This window comes from Elaeis guineensis, chromosome 15, assembly GCF_000442705.2.
Source record: "Elaeis guineensis isolate ETL-2024a chromosome 15, EG11, whole genome shotgun sequence".
Classification (NCBI taxonomy): domain Eukaryota; kingdom Viridiplantae; phylum Streptophyta; class Magnoliopsida; order Arecales; family Arecaceae; genus Elaeis; species Elaeis guineensis.
Window position 1 is genome coordinate 32,675,213 of NC_026007.2, and position 11,969 is coordinate 32,687,181.

Here is an 11,969-nt window from a genome sequence, read left to right on the forward strand (position 1 = left end):
AGAGAGAAATTCATCAAGAGAGAAACAACCTAGAGAGAGAAAATTCTAGAGAGAGAAAGTCCAATTTCAGAGAGAAAAAGTCAGGGTTCAGATTGAAAGAAGAGAGAGAAACTCTCTCTCTCATCATTTTTTTATTTTTTTTTATTTTTTTATTTATTCATTTATTTATATATATATATATATATAAATATATATATATATAATTTGTTATTATTATTATTATTTTTCTTCTTCTTCTTTCTCTTTTGTTTTCTTTTTCTTTTCTTTTCTTTTCTTTTCTTTTCTTTTCTTCTTTCTCTTCTTCTTCTCTTGGCTCCTTCCAGGCTGAACAGGGGACCGGCAGTCCCCTCCTTGTGCCGGGCCATTCAGGCCACAGCCGCCGCGGCAGCGGCCGGCAGCAGAGGGGGGCCACTCCCCCGGTCACGGAGGAGCATGGCCGGCGATCGATTGCGATCGCCGGCGTCGGAAAATTCACGGGAAAAAGAGATCAAAACAGAGGTCCCTTTTTCCGACCGGAAATCGGTGACTCTCGTCGCCGGCAGCCGCGCACAAGGGCACAGGAGGAAGGGGAAGGAAGAGAGGAAGAAGAGGAAGACTCACCTCGGCCTCCGGTGACCCCATCGGCGGGCAATCACGGTGAGAACGAAGCAAAGATCCGCGGCTCTAATTCGGAAAAATCGGAGAGGAAAAGAGAGAAAGAAGATCGATGATCGGCTTCAAGGGAAAGGGGAGGTCTTCTTATAGAGGGCCCTAGGACTTCGAGAGGTCCTAGGACTCCCAATTTGTCCGGGTCTCACCGGAGAAGAAGACTCCCGAAGGAGTCTTCTTCCCGGTTTTTCCTCTATTTTGTTTTTTTTTTTGGGCTCTGGTGGGCTGAGATTTGTTGGGCTTGGGCTATAACAATGTATGTCATAGTTGGACCGCACACTTACATGGTTAAACTTAAGGTTCACTTCTCTACTACTGACATACAAATTTTTAAATCCTCTTCATCCCAAGAGGGCGAGGCTGGAGATAGCGATGTTGAGTTTTGGTTTGGTTCCACTAACCCAGAACCAACCAATGCTTATTAGAGAAACCTCTCACCCAGGTCTGGCAGCATTTCACCAAAGAAGCAAAATCCAAGGTACAGGATTGTTCATCATCGACTGTTGGGCCCAGTCGTTGAAACCATAGGCGACCCTCGAGCCTCCTACTCTTCGATAGTCTCTGGGTACCTTAAGTGAGCCACCCTACTAGCTGATCTACTCATGAACCTACGGCTCCTAGTCTATAAATCCCTAATAAGATTATGAAAATTGTCATCACACCTAAGCCACAGGCACCGTCCCCTCTCATTTTGAATTCAAACAGAATAGATACTTTAATGGATGCCTATTCCGATAGCTTTGCACCGTCTGAAGGAGCTACACCTATAATTTCAACTCTAAGACCAATCCTCATTTTGAAGGTTTTTGCAGCCCCGAAAAATATGCTGATTGGAAAACATCGATCATCACCACCTACCCAAACTCAAAAGACTACAAAAAGAAATGCTCGGCTCCATGAAAAGAAAATTAAGGCTTTTGGACTAGAAAAACATGAAAAAAAAGAAAATCTGTTTCTATCAAAAACATAGTGGATAGCTAGGGTATATCTAAAAATTTTTTATAAATAGCTTAATAAAGATTAGATCTTTACCTGATACGCAGTGGAATAGAGATCAAATCCTAAATATTCTGAATCCAAAGCCTCGCATAGATTTGAATCCACAAATCCTTTACTTTGCACGTACGTCAAACTTCGCAAAAACATGGGATGAAGTCTTGAATTGAAGCACCTTCACAAGATAACAAAAGGAAGGGAGAGAGCCTCTGGTGTGACGCCATACACCAGCAAGAGGGACGTCCAAGAGGCTCCGCGCCTTGAAGAAGAGGGACGCCCAAAAAGAAGACGCCAAGGAGAGGGTGACGCCCACTCTATCTTCACACCTCTTCTCTCTTGCTTTCTCACTTTGGCACATAATCCAATTGTTATGCGATCATAGTTTGAGATCCTCTATATTTATAGATGATTTTTTATGACCCATAAGACTAGGATTCCTAATTCAAATAGACTTTGAATTAATTCATATCTTATCAAAGAAAGGGTCTTAAGGAACAAAGGATTGGTGCCTAACTTGGTGCTGATAAGTGGTATATTTTTATATTTATTGAAGATATTTTTGGTATAAACATCTTTTAAAAAAATTTAATTTCATAAATAAATTAGATTTTCTTGTAAAAATAAATAATTTTAAAAAATATGAAATTAGAGTATATTTATAAAAAATAGATGTCAAGTTAATTAAATAATTTAAGCACCAAAATAATGAAGAATTAATGAGCAATTTAATGTATATTTTTTTTAATTTTTCAGGCACAAATTAAAGCGAAACATAAGCCAAAATACCTTAAAAATCAAATTTTATGGCCTTTCGTGCACGGTGGACCGACCGCTTGGTCCACAGATTCGATGTCGCGGTCCATGAAAATACTTCACGATCTTTGGCGCAATCTATAGCAGGCGATAGAAACTTTGCGCGATCCGATGGCTGATATTGATTATGAGCAAGATTGGACGACTGCTGTTTATTGCTGGCTGAGAACTAATCAAAGAATTTTCTTTGCACGATCCGACGGTCGAAATTTCATCTATCGTCTGATCCAACAGCTGACGCTGTTTTCGACTGTGAATAGAAAATCAAACGCATTGATCAACGGCCAGAATTACATCAAGAGCATGATCCGACGACCAGCATCATTCCCGATCATGATAAGGAGTTGATCTATGTTTCTTGGGCTAATCTAGGCGGTCCAATGAAGATCCGATGGCCAGAATTAAATGCTATGGGTATAATACGAATTCTAAGGATTTTAGGACTCTTTTTGCTACAAAAAAAAGGTGAAAAATTCACCTATAAATAGGAAGTCAGAGAATAAGAGAAAAAATCAATAAAAAATTTAAAAAATTAAAAAAAATAAAAAAATTTTAGAAATTCAAGAGAAAGAAGAAGAGAAGTCAGTTCGCTCTACAGAGTACGAAGAAAAAAAGAGAGGTCATCAACCATCTTTTCGATGAGGCTACGCTGATCAATTTCAGATTTTTGTTATAGTTTTATTTTATTTTATTATTTTTTTTGAATTTTTTATAATTAAATTTTAATTTTAATTAATATAAAATTTATTTTTTTATATTTTAAATTTTTATTATTTATTTTTATTGTAAGTAGATGCTAGGATCTAGTTAGTAGATCTTAGTACCAATTTATTTTATGCTCTTTAAATTTTTGTCATTTATTTTTATTGCAAGTAAAAGTTAGAATCTAAATAGTAGATCTTAATACCTGATTTATTTTTTATATTTTTAATTTTTATTTTTTGACTTAAACTATTTTTCTCAAAATTTTATTTTTTTTATAAAATTAAAGATTTCAAATCAAAATCTTATCTTCTCTGTAGATTCGATCCGACTCACTACTTTCTATGTATTTTTAATTTTTATTGAAGTTAGAATTAATTTGATAAGCACGGTGTTCTAATAATAACATCGCGATCCTATCAATTTTTGATGTTGTTATCGGAGAAGGTACTAATTTTAACGTTTGATTTCTTTGATTTTTTTGTGAATATAGCTTACTAACTTTTTTGATTTTTTTTCATTTTGCAAAAAAAAAGGAGAAGAAAAGAAGGGTGAAATGCTTCAATTTGGTGAGATTAATCCTAACTCTACCCCTAAACTATTTTTTTAGTATTAATTACTATTTTTTAATTAACCTAAAATTCATCCACATAAACTTAATAAAAATTACATGACAAGTGTAGAAACTTAATTGTTTAGAAGCATTCATCATCTTAGATTTATTTTTGGTGATCGCTGGAGACAAGATAAGCTTTCAAGTTTAATTAATTTCATGCATATAATTTAGTTGCATAGAACCCCTTGATTGAAATTGGTTGTGCATATTTATCTCAAATCAACTTAAGGGCAACATCCATTAATAAGATAAGGTAGAGATTTCATCACCCTTCTTTAGCCCAAAAACCACCAACCAGCATCCTGCATTAACCCAAGCCTAATTGAAATTAAGTAGACGTTGGCCCCTAGGATCAATTGAGTTTAGTTTGAGCATTGTGGTGAAGTCAAGTGTAAAGTAAGTTTGGACTCACTTTTGAAACAGGTGTCTAAGGTAAGAGGTTATAAAGGCTAAGCCTAAGTAGACTCGTAGTTATTTAATTGGTTCTGTTAGCTTACCTGGCCAATTCAATTGATGTCTAAGGCAAGCAATGGGGGGACCCCCACGACCCCACCTCTTACCTGCCTAGTTGAAGGAAGTGAGAGCAGACCCAACTTGCATCTAGGCTAAGCCACTCTACATTAAACTGTTAGGTCTAAGAAACCCATAGGTGTCTAGGTTTAATTGTTTACTAACTTGATTGCAATTAACACTTAACCATAACTAATTCTTCTCATCTATCATCTTTAGGTCTAAGACTTTCTTAAGGTTCTCACCTATAGAACTTTTCTCTTTCTTTCTCTTCTCTTTCCTTCCTTCCTTCTTCTTTAAAAAAAAAATCTCTCAAACATGCACATTAGGGTTTGTATTGGTACATGCACAGTAGGAGATCTCTTTACCCTGACCTAGTTGAACCTAATCCTGAAATTGAATGACTAATTCACGCTAAACCTGAAAATCAAATGGTTGGAAACCCTAGAGAACTACCTAGATAGATGAAATATTTTATTCCTTCCACCTATAACCCATCGACTTGTATCCACTTACCAAATATCCCTGTAAGCCATTATAAGATCAAGTCGACCACAATCCAGATGCTCCCATCTTTCTATGAGAACACCAATGAAGATCCTTACAAGCATTTAGATGAGTTCTTAGAAATCTGTTCTACGATAAAAATTCAAAATTTTACTGATGATGCACTTAGACTAACCCTATTTCCCTTCTCGCTTAAGGATAAAGCCTAATACTGGCTTGGCACAATAGGGAGACTGATCAGAATATGGGTTGAAATGCAGCATGAGTTTCTTAAGAAATTTTATCTCATAGGTCGAACCAACACCATGAGGCGAGCCATCACTGGATTTGCTCAGCTTCCAGGGGAACAAATTCATGAATCATGGGAGAGACTTAAGGAACTTCTTAAAAAATGCCCACACCATGGTCTATCTAAGTGACAAATTGTTCAAGTTTTCTATGAAGGTTTAGGTGATCAATAGAGACAGATAGTAAATGCATCTTGTAGAGGTGCATTCATGAGTAAAAGTGAGGATGAAGCTTCTACTCTGTTTGAAATCTTGAGTAAAAATTTGATCAACCATACTTTATTATCCTCCTATGAAAGATCAATCCCTCAACAAAAGCGGGTAGAAATTTTTGAGATCAAACAAACAGACTCTAGTCCTAAGGTTGATTTAAACCTAATAGCCCAAAAATTAGATAAAGTCGACCTTCTTGCCCAGAAATTAGATCACTTCCTAACCTTAGGTCAATAATCTCCTGCGCAATACACACCACCTTCCAATTATCAGGAGATTTATTCTATCTATACTAGTCCAGCCTATTATGTGAGTGAATGTCCCACGGTTGCACAGTTTCTACCTTTCATCTAAGAACAAGTTCAAGCTGCCCAAGGTTACTCCAAGCCTGTCAATGATCCATTCTCTAACACATATAATTTAGGCTGGAGGAACCATCCCAATTTTTCTTGGAGACCCCAACAGACTCAGGCTCAGACCCAAATTTTTTTCATGCAAAACTTTCAAAATAGGTCCCAATACCAGAATTATGCCTATAATAGAGGTCAGCCTAGTCAGCCTACCCAGCTACCATATCACAATCAGCAGTCATACCCACCTCCTCAACAGATCAATCTAGTCAATGATAGATTCAACCAACTCCAATAATTGATTATGACCCAACAACAATCTATTGCTAGGTTAGAAGTACAAATAGGATAGTTAGCTGAGTCTACCATGAAGAGAGAATCAAGTCAATTGCCAAGCCAATCAGTACCAAATCTCAAGAACAACCCATCTACCCACCAACCACCTAGATCTAGTCATCCATCAATGTCCCACCTAAGAATCTCCAATTTGAGAATGCCAAAGTAATTATTGAACTTAGAAGTGGTAGGATTCTTAAGGACCCCTATCAAGATTAAGTGAGAGAGGTTAGTACTGATGCTAACCAAAATGAGAATTCAAAAGAAGAAGTTAGTACTGAGACTAATCCAATAGAAAAATTTGAGCCTGAAATTATTACTGATCTGAGTGAAAAAAATAAAAAAAAGAGAACGGATGAGTTATCCGAGACATATAAATCAAGAGTCTCGTTCCCTTCAGTCCTAGAAGTTGGTTCGTCTTGTAAAAAGCAAGAAGCACACAATGAGGAACTAATGGAGTTGTTTGAGCAAGTTCATATTAATCTACCCCTCTTCGATGTAATTCAACATGTTCTGGCTTACGCTAAATTTTTTAAAGAACTTTGCACCCAAAAGCATGAGCCAAGAATATAGAAAGAATTATGTTGTCTGAGGATATCAGTGCAGTCCTGTTGAATCCATTACCTCAAAAAATGAAAGATCCTGATGCTCCTTTGATTTCACGTGTTATAGGAGGCACACCTTTGACCGAACCTTGTTAGACTTAGGAGCTAGTGTCAACCTACTTCCAACCTCGGTCTATGAAAAATTTGAGATGGAGAACTGAAACCCACATCAGTTATTTTGCAACTAGCTGATAGATCTGTGAAGACGCCATGTGGTCTGATTGAAGATATCATAGTTAAAGTAAACATATGCTATTTTCTAGTAGACTTTCTCATACTTGATATGAAACCATCCCAAGAGCTGAATTAAAATTCCATAATTTTAGAATGTCCATTCCTAGCTACTGCCAATGCAAATATCAATTGTAAAATAGGAGCCATGGATATTTCTTTTGAGGATCAAAAGATGAGAATTAATATTTTTAATGCCTCAAAGTATTCACAAAAGGAGGAAAGCTGTTCAGTAATTGATTTGATAGATAAGATAGTTGAAACCGATTCCTCCTCAGACTTGATAGAAGATAATTTTTTGGATGAACCCATTAAAGATATCCAAAATCAGAAGGTGAATGCCTTGCTTGATTCACCTCATCTAGTGTTGGAAAATGTATCCCAAAGTCTATCGTCAGTCTGTTGATGGTTGTACTAATTGATATAATTATATATAAATTAATTAATAAAATATTTATTTAATATTTTTCATCATAAGCTTGTACATCTTTTATATCGAACTTCTATGTTATGATGAAAGTCTTTAGGACTATTTTAAATTGATAAAGAAGGATTTATCATTTAGTTCTTAAATAAGTTTGTGACTAAATGATATGCTATTACTAGGATGATAGACATATCAAGTGTAGGTCATTATGTGCTATATAGGTTGGTTGTCCTCTTAATCAAGGAGTGTGAAGATGCTGGTATGACAAGTAGGTGAAATGTAGGAGTATATTTCACTGAACGTGACTAACTCTGAAGTACTTTGCTATCAAGAGTAACTCCGAAAGGATATGGGTATAAGTGTCCCTCGAATCTGAGATCACCATGGTGACTTACAAGCAATTCACTGTGCTTTGCTGTCGGACTATCTGAATTTTTAATTCAGGATCAGAAGGTTTCTGAGCACAGTCAAGTACTTGTGAAGTCGATGCATGAGTCAAGATGGAATTGACCACTCCAAGAAATTAGAGAGAATGCCTTGTGTTTCAATTTAGTAAGACCTTGGCCAGGGCAATCTTTGTGAGGATTCACAGGATTTATCAAGTTGAGACACATAATGGATGTACTGTTAAGAGTTGATAGTTTAGACTTTAAGTCATCCTAGCATCAAGGGTCAAAGGGATGAATATTATGATAACTATATCCAAATAGATTCTTGAGTGTTGCTTTGCATACATTCGGTCTATCCAAATGTCGGGTAACATTGCTAAATGGTTACTCCGATTGATGCAAGAATCAGTTTTTGTGCTACTGATTTAGGTTCGAACCTATGAGATCACATACATTAGAAGTTTCTCTCTGATCATATGGCTAATCTGAAGAGTCCCACTGGATGGGGACTCTGTTGAAGAGTCCCATTGAATGGGGACTCTAGAGAAGAGTTCCACTAGAATTGGACTCTATCATTAATAAAGGATTAATTAGTGATTAGATCACTAATTAGCTCAATTTGATTGAGCATTAAAGTCCAAATCAAGTTTGATTGAATTGGATTCAATCAGGTCAAGTCTGATTAGGTAATGAGATGACGTAATCGGTAAAGAAGAAATATCCTAATTTGATCAGATCTATGGTTTAATTAATTTATTAATTTAATAAAATTTAATTAAGATTATAGAAGTCTAATTATATTAGGTTCATCATATTTTATTTGGGCCTAATTGGATTGGATTTGAAAGAAATTCAATTGGTTAAACCCTAGAGTCTCAAATTAGTGGGATTCTCTCCCTTGCGCGACCCAAATTACCTCACAACTTTTCTCATCGTACAAAATCAGTTTGTATGTGATAAAATCAAAAAATAATCTTTATTTTCTTTCTCATTAAGGATAGAAATTGGTTAGTTTTGATTTAAATTCAAATTGATTTGAATTTCAACTTAAAACCTTATCCATATCCTTTCACACGTTGGCAACTTCTGAAGGTGCCCATTGTGTATGAGAAAAAAAATCTTCTCAATTGATTTTCATACCAATTTTTTTTTGATAAGTGTCTCTTTAAGTTAGATAAGAGTAAAAAAAAGTTAAAGTTAAATTAAAATTCAAAATAATTTAAATTATAACAAACTCCAGCCCTTATCCTGTCTTATCTAGTTTGTGCGACAATCATAAAAAGGCCACATTTTTGTGTGCCAAACTAAGAGAGCTTTTCACCATAAGATACCAAAGAGAAAGTGGGGTGAAAATTATTCTTTGAGATGTGAGCATTGGGTGGGTTTCATTCTTCCTTGGCATGAACAAAGGAGGAGACCGTTCTCCTCTCGGGTGAGAGACCTAGAACTGTTCTAGATTTTTGGGTGAGGAAAAAACCAAAGAAAAGAGAGTCTTCATCTAATTTTTCTCTACCATCCAGCATCCTCCTCTGATCCATCTTCAATATCAAAAAGATTCAAGATGATACGTTGACGGTTGTGCTCCTTTTGTATTAGTACATGAATTATAAATAAATAAAAGTTATTTTGGTATTTTTTCATCACAAATGTTTCATCTTCTAATGAACTCCTGTGTTGTGATGAAGTCCTTAGGACTATTTAGACTCGACAAAGGAGGATTTGTCACTTAGTCCTTAAACATGTTCGCGATCAAATAATACGTTGTTACCAAGGACGACAACGTTTATCGAGCATAGGTCGTTGTGTGCCATATGGGTTGGTTGTCCTCATAACCAAAGAGTGTGGAGACACTGGTATGGCATACAGGAGAGATGTAATGGTACATCTGCACTGAACATGACCAACTCTGGAGCTATTTCTGCTGTCAAGATTTGCTTCGATGGGATATGGGTATAAATGTCCCTCCGACCTGAGACCGCTACGGTGACTTGCAAGCAACTCACTGCACTTAGGTACTGGACTACCTGAATTTCTAATTCAATGACGGAAGGTTGCTGGGTGTAGTCAAGTACTTGACTTGTCGGTGCGTGTGTCAAGATGGAATTGACCACTCCAGTTTAGGAGCTGTGTACAGTCGTGTTTCAATTTAGCAAAATCTTGGCCAGGGTAGTCCTAGTGAGGAGTCACAGGACTAATTGAGTTGAGCACGATTTGGATGATATCATCAGGGTTGACAGTTTAACCCTGAGTCATCCTAAACACAGGGGTCAAAAGGGATGAATTATACGGTAACCATATTCACATAGGTTCTGAATGTTGTGATTGCGATTATTCGATCTATCCGGTCATTGGGTACCATTTCTAGATGGTCACTTCGATTAGTACAGGAATTGGTTCCTGTGCTACCGGCTTAGGTTCGAACCTGCGGGGTCACACACATTAGAGGTTCCTTTCTGATCTGATGGCTGATTATGAGTCTTATCTATCTGAGACTCTATGATTGAGAATTAGGATTTTCTGATCATGAGTTCCACACATTTTGGGTACCGGGGTCAAAATTTTGAATTTCAAATTTTGAATTTGAAATTTGAATTCTTTGATCAGGGTTTCATATCGATGGTCTCTGATGCCTGATTGCCCATCGAATTTGGACTCAATATTTATGAGAGATTTAATTAGTAATTTGATCATTAATTAACTCAATTTGATTGAGTAATTATTTTTGGATCAAGTCCAATTGAATTGGATTCAGTTTGGATTGACCCGATTAGGTTAAATGTTGACCTAATCGCTAAGGTGGTTTAGTCTCTGATTTGATCAGGGGTTAGGCTTAGTTAATTCCTGATTTAATTAAGATTTTATTGAGCCTAATTAAGCCTAATTATGTTGGGTTTAATCTGGTCTAATTGTGCTTAACCTATTTTAAACTAGGTTGGCTCAATTTGAATCAAACCATCTTATTTTAAATTTCCTGCGACACCCAACTTCCTTGCACCCATTTGAATTCACGAGAAGAAACTTCTCATGAAATTTTTCTCACACAAAACCCTTCCCCACGCCCTCATTTGTACGCCATATGGATGGATAAAATAATTAGTTAGCCATTCAAATTCAAAGCATGTTTGAATTTGAATGGATAACTTATCACTTGCCCCTTCATCCTTATCCATTTTGTGCGCCACATTACTTACACAAGAAAAGGTTTCTCATGAAATATTTTCCACACACAAAGAGCCACGCCCCTTCTCTTCTCACGCCCAAAAGCATAGGAATAAGTTGGTTTTCGTTTGAATTCAAATTTGATTTGAATTCAAATATGTAACCACTTGTCTTTATCCTCTCACGCGGATAAGACACGTTCGACGTTGTTTTAAAAATGGCAGAAAGGTGGGGCGTGTGCAGAAAAATTAAGAGAAAGAAAGTGGGGCGTGAGGAAGGCTTGTGTGTGAGGTGAAGGTCCAAAACCTTTCGAGAGAAAAAGAAAGAAAAGAGAGAAAATTGGGCGCAGGGTTTATGGTGTGTACCCTAGGGTTTCTACCTGGGGTTTGGGAAGTGAGATTGGTGTGCCACGAGTGTCGTGAGTCCACCAAATTTTAGAGAGAGATCCATCAACCTCTCAAGCAATTGTGCAGATGATCCAGAGCATCCGAGAAGTCGGCACACATCGATCGAAGGAGTTCGATCAACATCTACCATCAAAAGGGTGAAATCATGAACTAGCATTCGTGAGGAGCTGATCAGATGGGAGCTTCGTGTGGACGATCTGCAGAGGCCAGATATTTATGTAGCTATGACGTAACAATCAGAGCCCTCCGACGGTGATCGGATTGCGGTGATCGACTACCCGCAAAAGGTGATGTGTTCTGAACACAGTACTGTAAAAAGTTTACTAATTCAAATTTGAATTTCAAATTTAAATGCATGCTGTTGTATCATATTTAGATCCTAGTGTAGGGTTAATTAGTATTAATTAATGAGATTAATTAATAATTCTGCTGTAAAATAGTAATTTTGAAAAAGTTTTAAAATTATCATTTTGCCCCTACACAAAATCTTCTAACAAATGGTATCAGAGCATGGTTCTAGAATATGATATACATATGCATGCGTAGATTAAGGTGTAATCTATAAGTTTAAATTTGAAATTCAAAATTCAAAATTTAAAATTCAAAAAAATTTGAAATTTAAAATTTAAAATTTGAAATTTGTTAGAAGTTTCAAATTTGAAATTCAAATTTTAAAATTTGAAATTTGGTTGAAATCTCAAATTTGAAATTTGAAATTTAAAATTTGAAATTTAAAATTTGAAATTTAAAATTTAAAATTTAAAATTTAAAAT

The 11,969-nt window shown here is 36.1% G+C and overlaps 1 non-coding gene across 1 annotated transcript; it reads right to left on the minus strand.

Moving 5' to 3' along the window:
- Positions 1–5,094: 5,094 nt before the first annotated feature.
- Positions 5,095–5,201, minus strand: LOC114913070 (small nucleolar RNA R71). The gene has a single exon (XR_003799104.1). It is a non-coding gene; the product is annotated as a small nucleolar RNA R71 (small nucleolar RNA).
- Positions 5,202–11,969: the final 6,768 nt, after the last annotated feature.